General features: G+C 47.3%; 2 long non-coding RNA genes across 5 annotated transcripts in view; both read right to left on the bottom strand.

Annotated features, from left to right (window-relative positions):
* LOC103007326 (uncharacterized) overlaps positions 1-14703 on the bottom strand; it is a 167045-nt gene that overhangs the window by 50943 nt on the left and 101399 nt on the right. The window lies entirely within an intron of this gene.
* On the bottom strand, positions 4239-5878 carry LOC130707105 (uncharacterized). The gene is made up of 3 exons (XR_009007100.1): positions 5757-5878; positions 5505-5657; positions 4239-4460 (listed from the first exon to the last, which is right to left on the bottom strand). It is a non-coding gene; the product is annotated as an uncharacterized LOC130707105 (long non-coding RNA).

The following is a 14703-nucleotide window of genomic DNA, read 5'->3' as shown; positions in this document are numbered from 1 at the left end:
CACTTCCTCCCAGGTCTTTTCTCCACCATCACCTCCTAACACAGGTCTTCCCTCTGCTCCTGCTACTCTCTATCTAACACGCTTTATTTTTCTTCACTTTATTTTTCTTCTCTTCCATCATCCATTGTATATTGCTGGTTTGTTCATTGTCTGCCTCCTTGATGGAATGCAAGAACCATGAGAGCAGGGGCCCTGTTTTGCTCAAGGCATGTTATGAACTGAGTGTTTGTGTTCCCCCACCACCCCTGCCCTCAAATTCATATGTTGAAGCCCTAATCCTCAGTGTGATGGTATTTTAAGATGAGGTCTGAGGGTGGGGTCCTCATAACGGGATTAGTGTCCTTATAAGAAGAGACCAGAGAGCTTGCTCTTTCTCTCTCTCCACAATGTGAAGACACGGCAAGAAGGAAGCCATCTGCAAGGAAGCCCATGAGAAATAGTGTTTGTTGTATAAGCCACCCAGTAGATGGTATTTTGTTATAGCAGCCCAAGCTAACTAAGACTGACTGTGCTATCTCCATTACCTAGAACAGTGCTTGGTGGGTGATGATGCCCCATAAATATTGTTAGTTAAAACCTTCCCACAGTCCTCTGGGAAGAGCCTATATCCCAATGAGGAGGCACATTGCTTCTTTTACTGAAATAATGGGAGGCAACATGAGGCTGCAATCAAGCTCTGGAGTCCTTGTCACTCTATGTACACATGTCCATGCTCCATCCCAGCACAGATTGTGCCAGCCTGTCGTGACATGATACATCTGTCTCTTCCACAAGACTATGAACTCTTCCTGAGATGAGTGGGAATTCCAGAGTAATGTTTCCTGAAGTATTTTGGGTAGCATGATTTATCCCAGAGCAGCGATTTTATTAGCGGGTGTTTCCAGTAACAGAGCAGACCAGGAAAGGACACTTTGGCTGGGTGGGTGTAATAGTGCACATTATTTTCATTTCAAGTAACAGAAAACCCTACTCAGGCTCAAGCTTTAAAGGGAACTAAAGATTTTTGGAGGTAGGACAGGCTTCAGGTATGGTCTGATCAAGTGGCTGAAAAATGTTGCTCAGCATCCGTTTCCTTCCATCTTTCTGTGGACCTTCCTCAGCATGTCTTCATCCTAAGGCTGACTCCTCTCTTGGTCACAAGAGAGCTAACAGGGTTCATCTTCCTCATTTGTATCTCAAGGGGAAGAGAGTTTCTCTTCTCCACAACCTTAAAAGAACTCCACACCACATTCCCACTCCTGAACCAATTCACTGTAGCAAGAATTAGGTTAATTGTCTTCAACCAATAAAAGTCCACTTCTGAATCTGCAAACCACATGCTGGGAAATTTGGGATCCATTTAGGAAGAAGGAAGGGAAATGGATGCTGGAGAGGTGACCAATAATTCTCAGCACAGTGTGAGTCTTCCAGAACATCAAACCCTCCCAGGTGACTGCTGCCCCTGTCTCCACACAGGATTAGTTTCTGGGTGTCTGCAGCCAAGTTATGGCTTTTATGAGATATGAGCGAACCTAACCATGGCTTTGGAACGTCTCTTTTAGAAATTAGTGGTGAGCAGGCCAAGCATACAATTAAGTATTGAATTTTTCTATAAACACACAAACACAGATACACACAGAACAGGACATGGCATTAAGCCCTCCACACAGATCCCTTTCCCACCAGCCTGTCTTGTGCTAAAAGACCTCTGGTTAGAGAATGTGGCAGATGATGGAATTGAAATGTTCCATCATAACTGAAGCAGATTCTCGGCAGCAGCTTTGCCCTCTGCACAGCATGGAATGCCTTTATGTAAGTGCATATGTATGTATGATGACCCACAGCATCAATCTTGAGGGTTCTTGATCTCTTTACTCTCAATAATATAGTATATTATATATACTATATATTATATATATACTTACTATATATTATATATAATATATACATATAGTATACTATATATAATGTATGTATCTATTATACAATATATAGTTATACTATACTTATATATTTTATTTGTTTTATATATTATACTATATGTAATATAGAGAATATTACACTATATACTATGTATAGTATATAGTATATACTATACTATATATACTATAGTATATACTATACTATATATACTATATATATAGTATACTATACTATATATATAGTATAGTATATACTAGTATATACTATAGCATACTATATACTATACTAGTATATACTATATATATAGTATATTGTATACTATACTATATATACTGTATATATACTATATATAGGAGTATGGTATACTATAGTGTTAGACATCCAAACCCCTGCCATTGCTTCAGTGGGTGGGGAGGAACCTTCCCTGCCCTTGACTTTGGACTTGACTATGTTATTTGCTTTGGCCAATGAGATGTTAAGAATGGCTTGCAACACGCCTGTGTGACTGGCATTGCCCTCTCGCGATCTTGCCTCGGCTTAAGGAACCAGCTAGTATAAGGAGGAGCATGTGGAAAAGACCTGGATCCAGCCTGCAGCAGGAGCCCAACCCAGCCAAGTTCCATGTAGATCAGGAAAACCCCGGCTGACCTGTGGACAGGTGAGCTGAACACCCCCTGAGACTCTGTGTTTGTTTATTACACAGTCAAAGCTGAGTGTGTAGTAAACACTCAATTCATATTATGATTGTTGGCATGAAAAATTGCATATGGCTCATACAACCAGGGTATTCATTTGGAATGTCAGGTTTGTGATATTTGCTCTCATACTAAAAGTATCACTGCAAGCTCTCAAGGGCCCATTTGGGGTCTGAGCCAGTAGGCATCCCATGGTGTGGTTGACCAACGGAACCATTAACACACTTCCCCTCTGATCTGCACCAGTGTTTTTCCCCAGTTCTCTACAGCATCGCCACATTCTCCATTCACCCATTTGAGCAATGTTTATCAAGTGCTTTCCACACTTGCTAGGCAAGAGCACAGACCACAATGAACAGGGCAGACGAGGCTAAGCCTGCAAGGAGCCGCATTCTAGTAGGGGAGACAGGTAACAGACACACATGAAGAAACAAACAAGTACAGACTGATGAGAGCTGGGAGGGCAACAAATGGGTAAGGAGCCAGAGAGTAACTGGGAAGGCCACTTACCTAGTGGTCAAGAAGGGGTGAAGGGCAAGTACAAACTGCAAAGTGTCTGGGGAACCGAAAGGAGCCATGTAGCTTGAGAGGAGTGCAGGAGAGGCGAGCGGGAGAGAGAGTCCATCCACATTCCTCTTTCCCAAATTTCCTTGTCACCAATTTTCCAATCATGTTCCTTCCAAGTCCCTGACCATCCAGCCAAACCATTGGCCACAGCCCATGAATCAGTAGTTCACTGGCCACTTCTCCTTCCAAGCAAAGTCAACCACCAGGTACACTGCTCAGAGTTCTGCCCACTGGGAGGATTTCCCTTCACCACGTCCTCCAGGGATGTCCCAGACAGGGGCTGTAGTGCTGCAGCCGTCCACTTTCAGGCGGTACCTGCATATCGTGCAAAACCACCTGTAAACCAGGCCCCAATCTTCTTTCCTTCTGTCAGCTGATCATAGGGAACTCCCCATGAGGCCATGGTGCAGGCTGGGAGACAGAAAACAGTGTAGTAGGAGTGGGGACCATGGCACTTGGGCCACTTCATCGTGTAATTTACTTGTGTCTTCAAGGCCCAACCATGTATATATCACTTCCATTTTGAGTATGAAATATTGCTTTGCACACCTAATTTTATGACTTGGTGAATCAGATAACACCCAGTTCATGACAGACAGCTCAGGTCTTATGGTAACCTGGTGGCCCAAAGTTAAGTGTTCAGTCTCTACTAAGGCCCAGGGGTAGGCCAAGAGCTGTTTTCCAAAAGCAGAGTAGTTATCTGTGGATGATGGCAGGGTCTTGCTCTAAAATCCTGAAGGCCTGTGCTGGGATTCCCCGAGAGGGGCCTGCCAAAGGCTCACAACAGCGTCCTTAGCGCCACTAGCACTTCAGGCAGCATTGGAGTTCCTGGATCCTGTGGCCCAAGTGGCAGACCGTCTTGCACAGCAGTCTGGACCTATTGTTGAGCCTTCTCTTCTTCTGGATGCCACTCAAAATAAGCAGCTTTTGGGGTCACTCAGTAAATGATTCAGAGCAACACCCAAATGAGGAAAATGTTGCCTCCAAAATCCAAAGAGATAACCCGAGATCTTGTGCCCCTTTCTTGGTTGTAGGAGGAGTCAGAGGCAACAACTTGCCCTTCACCTTAGAATGGATATCTCGACATGCTCCACACCACTGACCTCTAGAAATTTCACTGAGGTACAAAGCCCCTGAATTTTAGTTGGATTTATTTCCCACCCTCTGACACACAAATTTCTTCTCAGTAAGTCTGGAGAAGTTGCTACCTCTCGCTCACTGGGTCCAGTCCCCATGGGGTCATCAATGTAATGGACCAGTGTGATATCTTGTGGAAGGGAAAGGCCATCCAGATCCCTGCAAACTAAATGATGACATTGGTCTGGAGGGTTGATACGCCCCTGAGGTAGCAGAGTGAACGGGTAGCACTGGCCTTGCCAGCTGAAAGCAAATTGCTTCTGTTAGGCCTTATGGACAGGGATCGAGAAAAAAGCATTTACCAGATCAATAGCCACATGCCAGGTACCAGGGGGAGTGTTAATTTGCTCAAGCAATAAAACCACATCTGGTATTTCAGCTGCCACTGGAGTCACCACCTGGTTAAGCTTAGGATAATCCACTGTCATTCTCCAAAATCCATCTGTCTTCTGCACAGGCCAAACAGGCGCGTTGAATGGGGTATGGATTATCATGCCAGTCAAGTTGACACATAAAATTAACCATCACGGACAGTCAGGATTTTAGCCTCTAGGGAGCCTTGCAGGCAAAAATATGGGCATCTTGAAGACACTACTGGAAGCATTACCTTGCAGGCAAAAATATGGGCATCTTGAAGAAACTACTGGAAGCATTCAGAGCTAATGTGGAGGACCCTTCATAATGAAAACTAGCCCAAGAAACAGGCACAGTCTTCCGCCAGGGTGATCACTTCATATGGAATAGGGTTAACTGCCGGTAACAGGAGGAATACATTTTCCTCATGGGAAATGAAACTGTGTAGTCTCTGTGGAAAAGGTAGTGGTCATGGTGTTATTTTCTGTGACCTGCATGATGCTAAGGGGTGTTTGCCCTTAGAAAATTAAAAAGAAGGCTTCCCTGGTGGCGCAGTGGTTGAGAATCTGCCTGCCAATGCAGGGGACACGGGTTCGAGCCCTGGTCTGGGAAGATCCCACATGCCGCGGAGCAACTGGGCCCGTGAGCCACAACTGCTGAGCCTGCGCGTCTGGAGCCTGTGCTCCGCAACGGGAGAGGCCGCAATAGTGAGAGGCCCACGCACCGCGATGAAGCGTGGCCCCCGCTTGCCACGACTAGAGAAAGCCCTCGCACAGAAACGAAGACCCAACACAGCCATAAATAAATTAATTAATTTTTTTAAAAAAAGAAAATTAAAAAGAAACCAACCACAGGTCATAAGGAGAAAGTGGTTCATGGTTGAAATCACCCACTGTCTCCCCATGTGGTGACTACTTTGCACCCCGTCGATTTAGCCAAGCTGAAACAATCTTTCCCAGAATTCTCTTCCATGCACGTAGAACTCCGAGCCACAGGAGAAATCTGTGCAGGATTTGGAAGATGGACATGAAGCCGCAGCCACGTTCAGGCTCAGAATCCACATTCAAGGTCAAGGTACAGCTTGAGCGCATCGTCACTCACCTTGTTAGTGTCAGGCAGCAGCCAGGCCTCAGCTTCCTCGGCCCCCGCTGGATCTCCTCTTTCGGCTTCTCTGGGTCCTGGGCCAGGAGTGCTGCTCTGCGACAAAGCGCACCAGCTTCTCCTGCAGGGCATTCGTGTCCCGTAGGTGGAGTGTTTGCAGGTGGATGAAACTGATGCGGGTCCCAGAACCTCCTTGTGGGTCGCAGCTTACCCTGGCTTCCCCCACTTCACAGCCACCTTCTCACCAACTGCCAGCCCTTCTGACTTTAAGCCCAGCGCCAGATGCAGAAGCAACGGCCTTACGGAGGGTTGTACCAGTTCCCACGAGTGCATAAGGTCAGATCCCTAAAATCCATCCTTCATTCTATATCACAGACATTCTGTTTCTCTGGTAGAACCTGACTACCACACACCCCTACATCTCTTCTCTAAAGCTTGAGCAGAGGAAAACCCCCTTCCCATCTAACTGGAGTCTATAGTGTCTGCAGACTCATGAAAGAGTCGACCTTTCTCTATGTGGAGGGTCCCAAGGAGGAGGTGGTGACAGACAGGAGAGGCACAAAGACAGAGCAAGAAGGGTACATAGAGGCGGATGGAAGAGAGGGATATCGGGAGAATGAGAGACATATCTGTGGGACTTCTCCAAAAATCTGCCCCCCAACTCGTGCATACAGGGAATAAATCAGCTAAAGTCCTCTTTACAGAACCCAGGCCTTGACCTGTGCTTCTGAGAAAGTTCGCAGAAATACTTAAGAAAGGAGGAAACTGCCGTGACATCTTAGTCTGGGGGAGGTACCACACCTGGGAACTGGGTACCTTCTGTACCTGACTGCTGGTGAGACACCGGCCTCCCACATGGATGGCGAGGCAGAGAAGATGGCCAAAGGCAGAGGGGTCCCCAAGGCTGAGAGGCCCTCAGGCCTGTTGCCCCGTAGGGCGTATGGGATATCCACACGGAACAGGAAAGAGGACCTTACTATGTGCGTTACATTTGTAACCAGGAAACTGATGCTTCCTCTCTGTCTACAGGAATGCTAGAGCAACACCTCCTTAAAAGAGCAGGGACCCTTGTCAGGTGTGAGGGATAGTGATCTTTCATCCCCCTGTCTCCCGTGCCAATCACTGTTGCCCCGGCAATGCCTACTCCTGGGCTCTCCTGCCTGTGGAATTCAGGCGGTCACTGACTTCTTCATCCCCTCTTTGTTTGCAAGTAATGAGAGGATGAACAGAACAACCTGCTTAGACCAACCAAATAATAAGAGGCCAGGTGTGACTTCGAGTGATGGCTTTCAGTTCTGCAGAAACTATAGAACTGACTTAAAACAGAGTCCCCAGGGCAGGGAGAGGAGGATATCATCTCCCCAGCAGAACCCCATCGTGGGTCACTGGGGATTCTGTGACCAAGGCCAGGAGAGAGCGGGGTCAGCAAAACCCTGAAAGCCAGCCAAGGCTGCCACAACCTGGGACTTTTGCTTCCCTAATGTGTATAGTAACCCTATAAGGTCCAGTATGACGACGTATTTTTCAATCATTTCTCAAAACGAAACCTTTCTGAAAAACCAAACATGAAATGGTTCCCCAGAGCTGAACTGCTCTAAGTGAAGTACAGATGCTGGGCCTGGGATGTCCTACTGCACAGCCAAGCCCTCCAAAGCCCCCCATGCACCCTGCATCCTCCCCAGAAGCCCATGAGTTGCCCGTGAGGAGCCCCGGACTCCTCAGAGCACAGAGTGGAACTGTGTATCAGAAGAAGCCCAGAGTGAGCCCCACCGGGTGGCAGAGCGACCACTGGGTGGCAAAATGCCCACGGCATTGGTGTGGCGGAGGGAGGGAGCTAGGGCAGGGGGCCGGAGGTCAGATTTCATAATGCCAATAATAACTACAGACACTGTCTATTACATGCCCGTAATATGCCAGCAAGCCTTGCAAGGTGAGAAATACTATTCCCATTTATAAATGAGGATTCTGGAGCGCAAAGAAGCAACTTTCTGGGTCTCACACTCCTGAGATTCAAACAAAGGCATGGAAGCTCCAAAGCCCATGCTCTTTTCCGCTGCGACTGCTGTAGGGCCATTATCGCCTTTGTCTTCCCAGCACCCTAGTTCCTTTGGGGCACCTCCCTTGCCTGTTCTGGTGGGGTGGCCCATCACAGAAGCCTGCCCCTCCTCTCTCTCCCCTGGTGCCACTCGGAAGGGTCAGCCAGCCCGGCTGATGACGATACTCCATCTCCTTGGCAACAGTGCTCGGGCCACAGGGTTATGGATGACACCGTCAGGACCAGTCGGAGCCGAGCGCAGGAAGGACCTAGCTTCTGGCCGGCTTTGAAAAATCTGCAGTGACCGCATAATGACTCCTGCAGCCCCCGTGGAGGTGAGGTGCCAAGTGACCCCCAGAACTATTCTGGATGCTTCTCAGTGGACTCCTCCATCAACCCAGCCGTACAAGAACAAGGGGTTTTGTGGGGCCAGAATTTGCAGAATTAGGGTAACCAACTTGTCCCAGTCTGGCTGGAACTTTCCCCGTTTTGAACCTGGAGGTCCTGTTTCCCAAGAAACCCCTCCATCCTGGGGAAACCGGAGTGTCTTGTCAGCCCAGACAGCGCTGAACTATGCAGCTGAAGATGGGGAAAGAACCTGGCTCGTATCAGGGCTGAGTGCAATCTTGATGGGAAACAATAAGAATTCAGAGCGATTTGCTCATGAAGTTTATCGAGAGACTGTCTCAGGGGAACTGGCTCTGCCCAGCGGATAGGGGGAACAGGACGTGTCCACAAGTGGAGCAGCAGGGCAGTGTTCCTCTGTTATCCATCTGACCAAAAGTAAGAGAAAAGATGCATGTGTTCCCTTTGGAGCCTTCTTCCAAAGTCTCTCCGTCACGTGAAGAAATTCCACTTATTGCCTCCATGGCTCGGCTTCTGCTATGGGTTCTGCAATCACTGCAGGCCAGCGAGGAGAGAGCAGAAAGGGAAGCCAGGGCCCAAGAATCCCAAGTGATCGTCAGAACCTGCATTGCCCTTTCTCACCTGGAAGCCGAGAGGACTGAGGTGTGACCCTCACTGAGGATCCGGAGATGAGTCCAATCCTCCCCTCCGTTTAGTGTCACCTCCTGTCACCCCTCAAAGCCTGCTGTCAGCTGTGTAACTCCTGGGATAATCCCCTCCATCTTATCTGCCTGTCTGTCCTTTCAGAGTCAGCCACACCTCACCTCCCCCCTGGAAGCCTCCTGTAACCCCTCAAACAGAGAAGCCCATACTGGCCCCCTGTCGGTTTGCACTTTCTACACCCCTCCAGAGAACATGACATGAGTTTGAGATCATCCAGCTGCACAATCCTCTCCCCACCAGACTCTACCCTCCTTGTTACCCACCCACAGGGCAGCAGCCCACAAAGGGCTGAGCCCAGAGGAGATGCCGCCTCCAGACAGGCACGCAGAAGGGATGGAGGAAGGGAGGGAGATCTCCATGGTCTCAGGAAGTGAGCAGAGTGATCTGAGACATTTTAGCCTGCAGAAGATAAACCTAAGCACCCAAGAGGGCACCACATCAAAGGACAGAATAAAAACCCATCCATTCCTCATACGGCTCCAGTCCTACCCACTAGAACTCAAGGGCACTCTGAGGAGCTGAAAAGCGGGAGATGGAGAAGCGCTGAAGGAAAAGTCTTCAGGTGCATCCCAGAATCCACTTCTGGGATTCCATGTACATGCACCACCTCTGACGTTTTCAAGACACGGGCGATGTATGACCATTAACGCCAGTGCAGTCATGCGAGGTGATGCAGTTATTTGGAGAAGCAAAATGTCAGGCTTTGGTTCCCGCCCCTGGGGGTGGATGGCTTGCTGTTGATCCAGGCCAGCCCTGCAGCCCAAGGGACTGCCCCCCACATGTCCACAGGGGGACAGCTCCCTTCCTCCCCTGCAAGGCCAGCTCAAAGTTCTCTCCTGCAAAAATCCTCCCCAGAATCCCCAGATGGGAGTAGAGTGGGTTTTCTGAGTGCTTGGGGCACTGGAGGAGACAGAGTGCAGCTGTGCTTTGGAGCCATCCTGCCAGGGTTCAAATCCCTACTTCCAACTCATTATCTGTGTGCCCAGGACAGAGTCACTACTTCTCCTGATTCAGCTTCCTCACCTATCAAGCACGGATGGTAACAAAACCCACCTGCTGGGGGCGCTGTAACAATGAGTTAATACATGCAAAATGCTAAGGACAGAGCCAGCCGTGAAGGACACTGCTAGAGTTTGATGATACCACTATCATTATTATTTCTCTTAGGATAAAGATCACATTCTTTCTTGCAGAATCGCCACTGATGTACTCTAGACTGGAGGTGTCCCCAGAGAAGAAATCATTGACCCAAATCTTGGTTTTGCTCTCAGCCCTGTGTGGCTTGCACAGAGTAAATATAAATCGATAACTATTTCCTCAATGAGCATGCAGGTGCATTATAGGGAAGACATTCTCTGGCCCACTGCCCACACTAGAAAAATTAAATCTTGACACTAGGAATATTCAGCAACACTTTCCCCCGCCAGGAAATTGGACCATGACAGCAAATGCATTCAGAGGCAGCAGGTGCCGGTGGGCTTTTTTAGCCTCTAATTTTCCCTACTTTTTTCTTGTCCTTCTCAACCTCCTTTCCCACAAGCACAAAGGAGATGGGTTCTGTAGAAGCTATACAGCAGAAGTTAGGAATCTGTGGTCAGTGGAAGAAAGAAGAACCACACGGCAGAGCAAAGAAGTCTGAATACAAAGGCAGGCTCTACTGCCTTGGACAAGTCAGTCCGAGGCTCTGTGCCTCAGTATTCCTCATCTAGGAGATGGGGCTAAGATATCAACGCCCACTCTCAGGGAGGAATGAGCGAGATTGCATATGGAGTGCACGGCATGGGGCCTGGCACCTGGAAGAAGCTCTGGGTTCTGAGGGCCAGGAGAGCATGGGGTGTCCAAATCCATGTTTGTCTGCAACCGCCAAGCCCTCGAGGGCAGAGGGAGCAGCTTGTTTAAATTCACCTTGGTTTACTTTTCCCAACAGCCTGGTACATTGCTGTGGGCATACCATGGCACTGCACAAATATCTCAGAAGAACTGGGAGCCTCTGGCCTCTTCAGGAAGAAGGAAACTTAAGCACTTAGTTGGGGGACTCAGGGCTAAAATTCAGATTTCCTGCCTCCAAGTACAGAGTTGGAGACTCAAGACACTGTTTTTACATCCAGTGGCCACACACAAAAGAACAAGAAATGTCTGAGTGTGCCAGGTCCCAATCTGGCTGGCCACGAACGACCAGGTTTTCAAGATGGAAATAAAATAAAAGGAACACCCATCAGTAATGTGAAATGTTAAAACAAAACTGAGAAAAAATGCAAGCCCTCCCCAACATCAGCAACTAGAACGAAGGGAAGAAAAAAGGAGGCAGAACAAAAAAGAGATGGAGTAAAGGAAAACAAAAGAAGAAAAAGAGCAGGAAAGAGAAGCAGGGAAGAGAGCTGGGAAGGAAGAAGGAGGTTCCCTGAGAGTTACAGTAAGACAGGCAGCAAAGCCGCTGAAGAAAGAGCCAGGGAGGGTGTGGGTGCAGAAGCTCGGATCAGAATCCTCCAACAAGCAGCCGTGGACAGACCATAGCTCATTCAAATAACTGAAGTGTAACTCACACTCAAGAGCCAGAAGCCTTAAGCTGGAACCTGGGACAACTGCATTGCAGCTGAGATTGAGTTTAAAGAAATGGTAGCAGTGGGGAAGACAAAGCCAGGCTCTGCTGGGCTTTCCAGTCTGGCCCTGAGCAGGGAAGTGAGGAACATTTCAGCAACACGGACAGGGTAAGCGCTTCCCTAATTTAGGGATTGCTCCTGCTGAGACCTGGTTTGTCCTTGGGCAGTGCTAACTAGGGGGACAAAAGGACTCGGGTCCATTCCAGCTCTGGACCATATAACATACTCAGTGGAGATGGGTTATTCCGGATGCCCCAGCATGCATTCTGTTTCATAGGAGCAGCCCTGGACCTTTATTCCCATATCCATGCCTCTCCCAGGTGCCTGGGGGAAACTGATTCCACCCTCCTACTCTATGGTTGGGGGCCTGGGTTGGGTCAAAGTTAATTCATATAATCCTACTGTCCTGGTCACGAAAGTGCTTCATGTTCCGTAAACTGGTCCAATAAGAGTAAAACCCAAGATTTTGTTCAACAGTTGTAGAAAGAGATATTTTCTTCTCTGCTGGATATGATTAGGAGTAATGCAGCCCCAGGGCCAGGGGCAGGTATAGGTAACCATCTTGGGACAATGAGGAGAGAATCGATATGAGATTGGAGCCAAGCCAGAAGAAGCAGAGTGGAGATTTTGATCTAGGTTACATTACTTCTGGATCCAGCTGCTCCTGAAGGCCCTCAGTCAGATCATTTGAGTGAATCAATAAATTCCCTCTTATGATTGATCCAATTGGAGTTTTCTGTCATATGCAATGGAAAGATTCCTTACACAATGTCTTATTGATTTCATGCATGATCACCTGTGTTACCAAATAATAATAATAATGTAAAAATAAAGATAAGTGCTAGAATAAACACATGTGGGAAACAAATGTAAGCACATTAAATCATTTAATTTCCCCAAGGGCTCACTATACACCCATCAGAATGGCTAAAATTATAAAAAGTGACCATATCAAGTGTTGGTGAGGATATGGAGGAACTGGAACTCTCATAGACCTCAAGAAGGTTAGTGTTATGTATAATAATTATACTGGTGCACACCTATGTTCACTGTAGCATTCTTCACAATAACCAAGATATGGAAATAATTTAAGTGTCTGTCAACAGAAGGATTGTTAAAGAAGATGTAGCATACATATACACAATGGAATATTATTCATCCATTTGCAATAACATGGATGGACCTTGAGGGCATTATGCCAAGTGAGAAAAGTCAGAAAAAGACAAATACTTTATGATTTCATTTATATGGAACCTAAAAAAATTCAAACTTGTAAAAACAGAGAGTACAACGGTGGTTACCAGCGGTTGGGAGTGAGGGAACTAGGGAGATGTTATTTGAAAGTACAAACTTGCAACCAGCAGATAAATTAGTTCTGGAGATCTAGTGTACAGCACAGTGATTATAGTCAACAATACTGTATTATAAACTTCAAAGTTGCTAAGAGACTAGATCATAATTGTTCTCACCACAAAGAAATGATAATTATGGGACACAACAGAGGTCTGTGTTAGGTAACATCACAGTGGTAATCATATTGCAATATATAAATGTATCAAACCAACACCTTGTACACCTCAAACTTACACAATTTTATATGCCAATTATATCTCAATTAAAATAATAATAATAACTATACTGAAAGTAATAACCATACTGGGAGTGTGAACACCGTTCACAGGGAATTCATGGAGAACCATGGGACTCCAGAGGCAGGAGGGACTCCATGAACATAGGTGAGAATAGAAATAATCATAATGAGAAAAATACTGCCTTCTACTTGGTCCTAAGTCCCCCTAACTCCTCTTTTCCCCCTCCCGCCCCACCCCACTTCCAACCACCAACATCAACATCCATCCTCGCCATCAACACAGGCTGTGCATTGGGCTGGGCATGTCCTCTGCTGTGAAGTGGGAATGATACCCTGAAGGCAGGAGGCTGAGAATGGTCAACAGGATGCCTGCCAAGGCTGCCTTATCCCTAAGCCCCTGCACTGCCCTGGAGCCGGGAAAGGGTCCTAACCACAGACAGCCTGTTTCAGGCTGAGCAGCTCCCTCTGGCTCGGCTTGACATAAGAAGAGAAACCACATCTCCTCCAGTAGGATTCTGACCGGGGACATCCTGAGATGTTGGGTCAGCAATTGGTGGGAGCTGAGCTAAGTTATAGGGGCTCATGGTGAACCCAAACCATGGCGGCCAAATATGTGAATAAACAGAAGTATCAGAGAGATACACAGAGCAGAGGGTGAGGCCTCCAGATAGCAGTGAGGGAAAGCACAGGCACCTAGCAAGAAGCAAGGACATTGTGGACACAGTAACCTCAAGAGATACAGGGAGGGTCACAGCCAGCCCCAGGGCCACCTCAGCCCCCAAAGCTTTCCTGGTCCCCCTTTACCCTTTTGTATTCTTTACAACTCACGCCTCCTTCAAGGGGCCTTGATGGTTCACCAGGTTAGCCAAAGATCTCCTCCACCGACCACTGCAGATGGATGATGTCCTGTAGGAGAGGGCCCTGTGACTTCTCGTCTCTTACCGGTTGAGGCTCCTTCATTTCAGTGGCTCAGTTCTTACAGACTTTATAGTTTCAGACCCAGGAATTCAAAATCCATCCCGGCAAGATGACTTTCTTGGACCTCCGAGTCTATCCTCAAAAAGGTAAAGAGGAGCTGAGAATCCCTGTGTCCTCTAAAAACATCTCAGAAGACAAGGAACCAAAAAAGCCCAAATGAAAAGATGGATTGAAAGTTATTTCTTTGACCTACAAGATTACAGAGAGACCAGTTGTGAGTGTGTGCATGTGTGTGCATGCATGTGTATCCGTGTATATGTGTGTGTGACCCTTTAATCCATTCACCTAGTTAACCCTCCATGAATCTCTAAGCCTGGACAGGAAGGGACCCTGAGGCTGAGAACATGGAAGGATCATGGTCAGGGGAGGGACAGGTGTGCCCATAATAGGGCACTAGAGAACCTCCTGGAGTAATGGAAATATTCTAAATCTTGATTTTGGTGGTTTTACAAGTAAACATATGTGGTTCTACATTTAGTGGTAAGTAAACATTTAGTGGTTCTACAAGTAAACATATGTAAACTGTCCTCAAGTTGTACATTTAAAATTGGTACACCCAGATTAGTTCAAGATGGCAGAGTTGAAGGACGTGGGCTCACTCCCTCTTGTGAGAGCACCAGAATCACAACTAACTGCTGAAGAATTATCAACAGGAAGACACTGGAACTCACCAAA

Source organism: Balaenoptera acutorostrata, chromosome 2, assembly GCF_949987535.1.
Source record: "Balaenoptera acutorostrata chromosome 2, mBalAcu1.1, whole genome shotgun sequence".
In the NCBI taxonomy this organism is placed as follows: Eukaryota; Metazoa; Chordata; class Mammalia; order Artiodactyla; family Balaenopteridae; genus Balaenoptera; species Balaenoptera acutorostrata.
The sequence above is the reverse complement of the archived record's forward strand: the minus strand, read 5'-3'. Positions and strand labels throughout refer to the sequence as shown.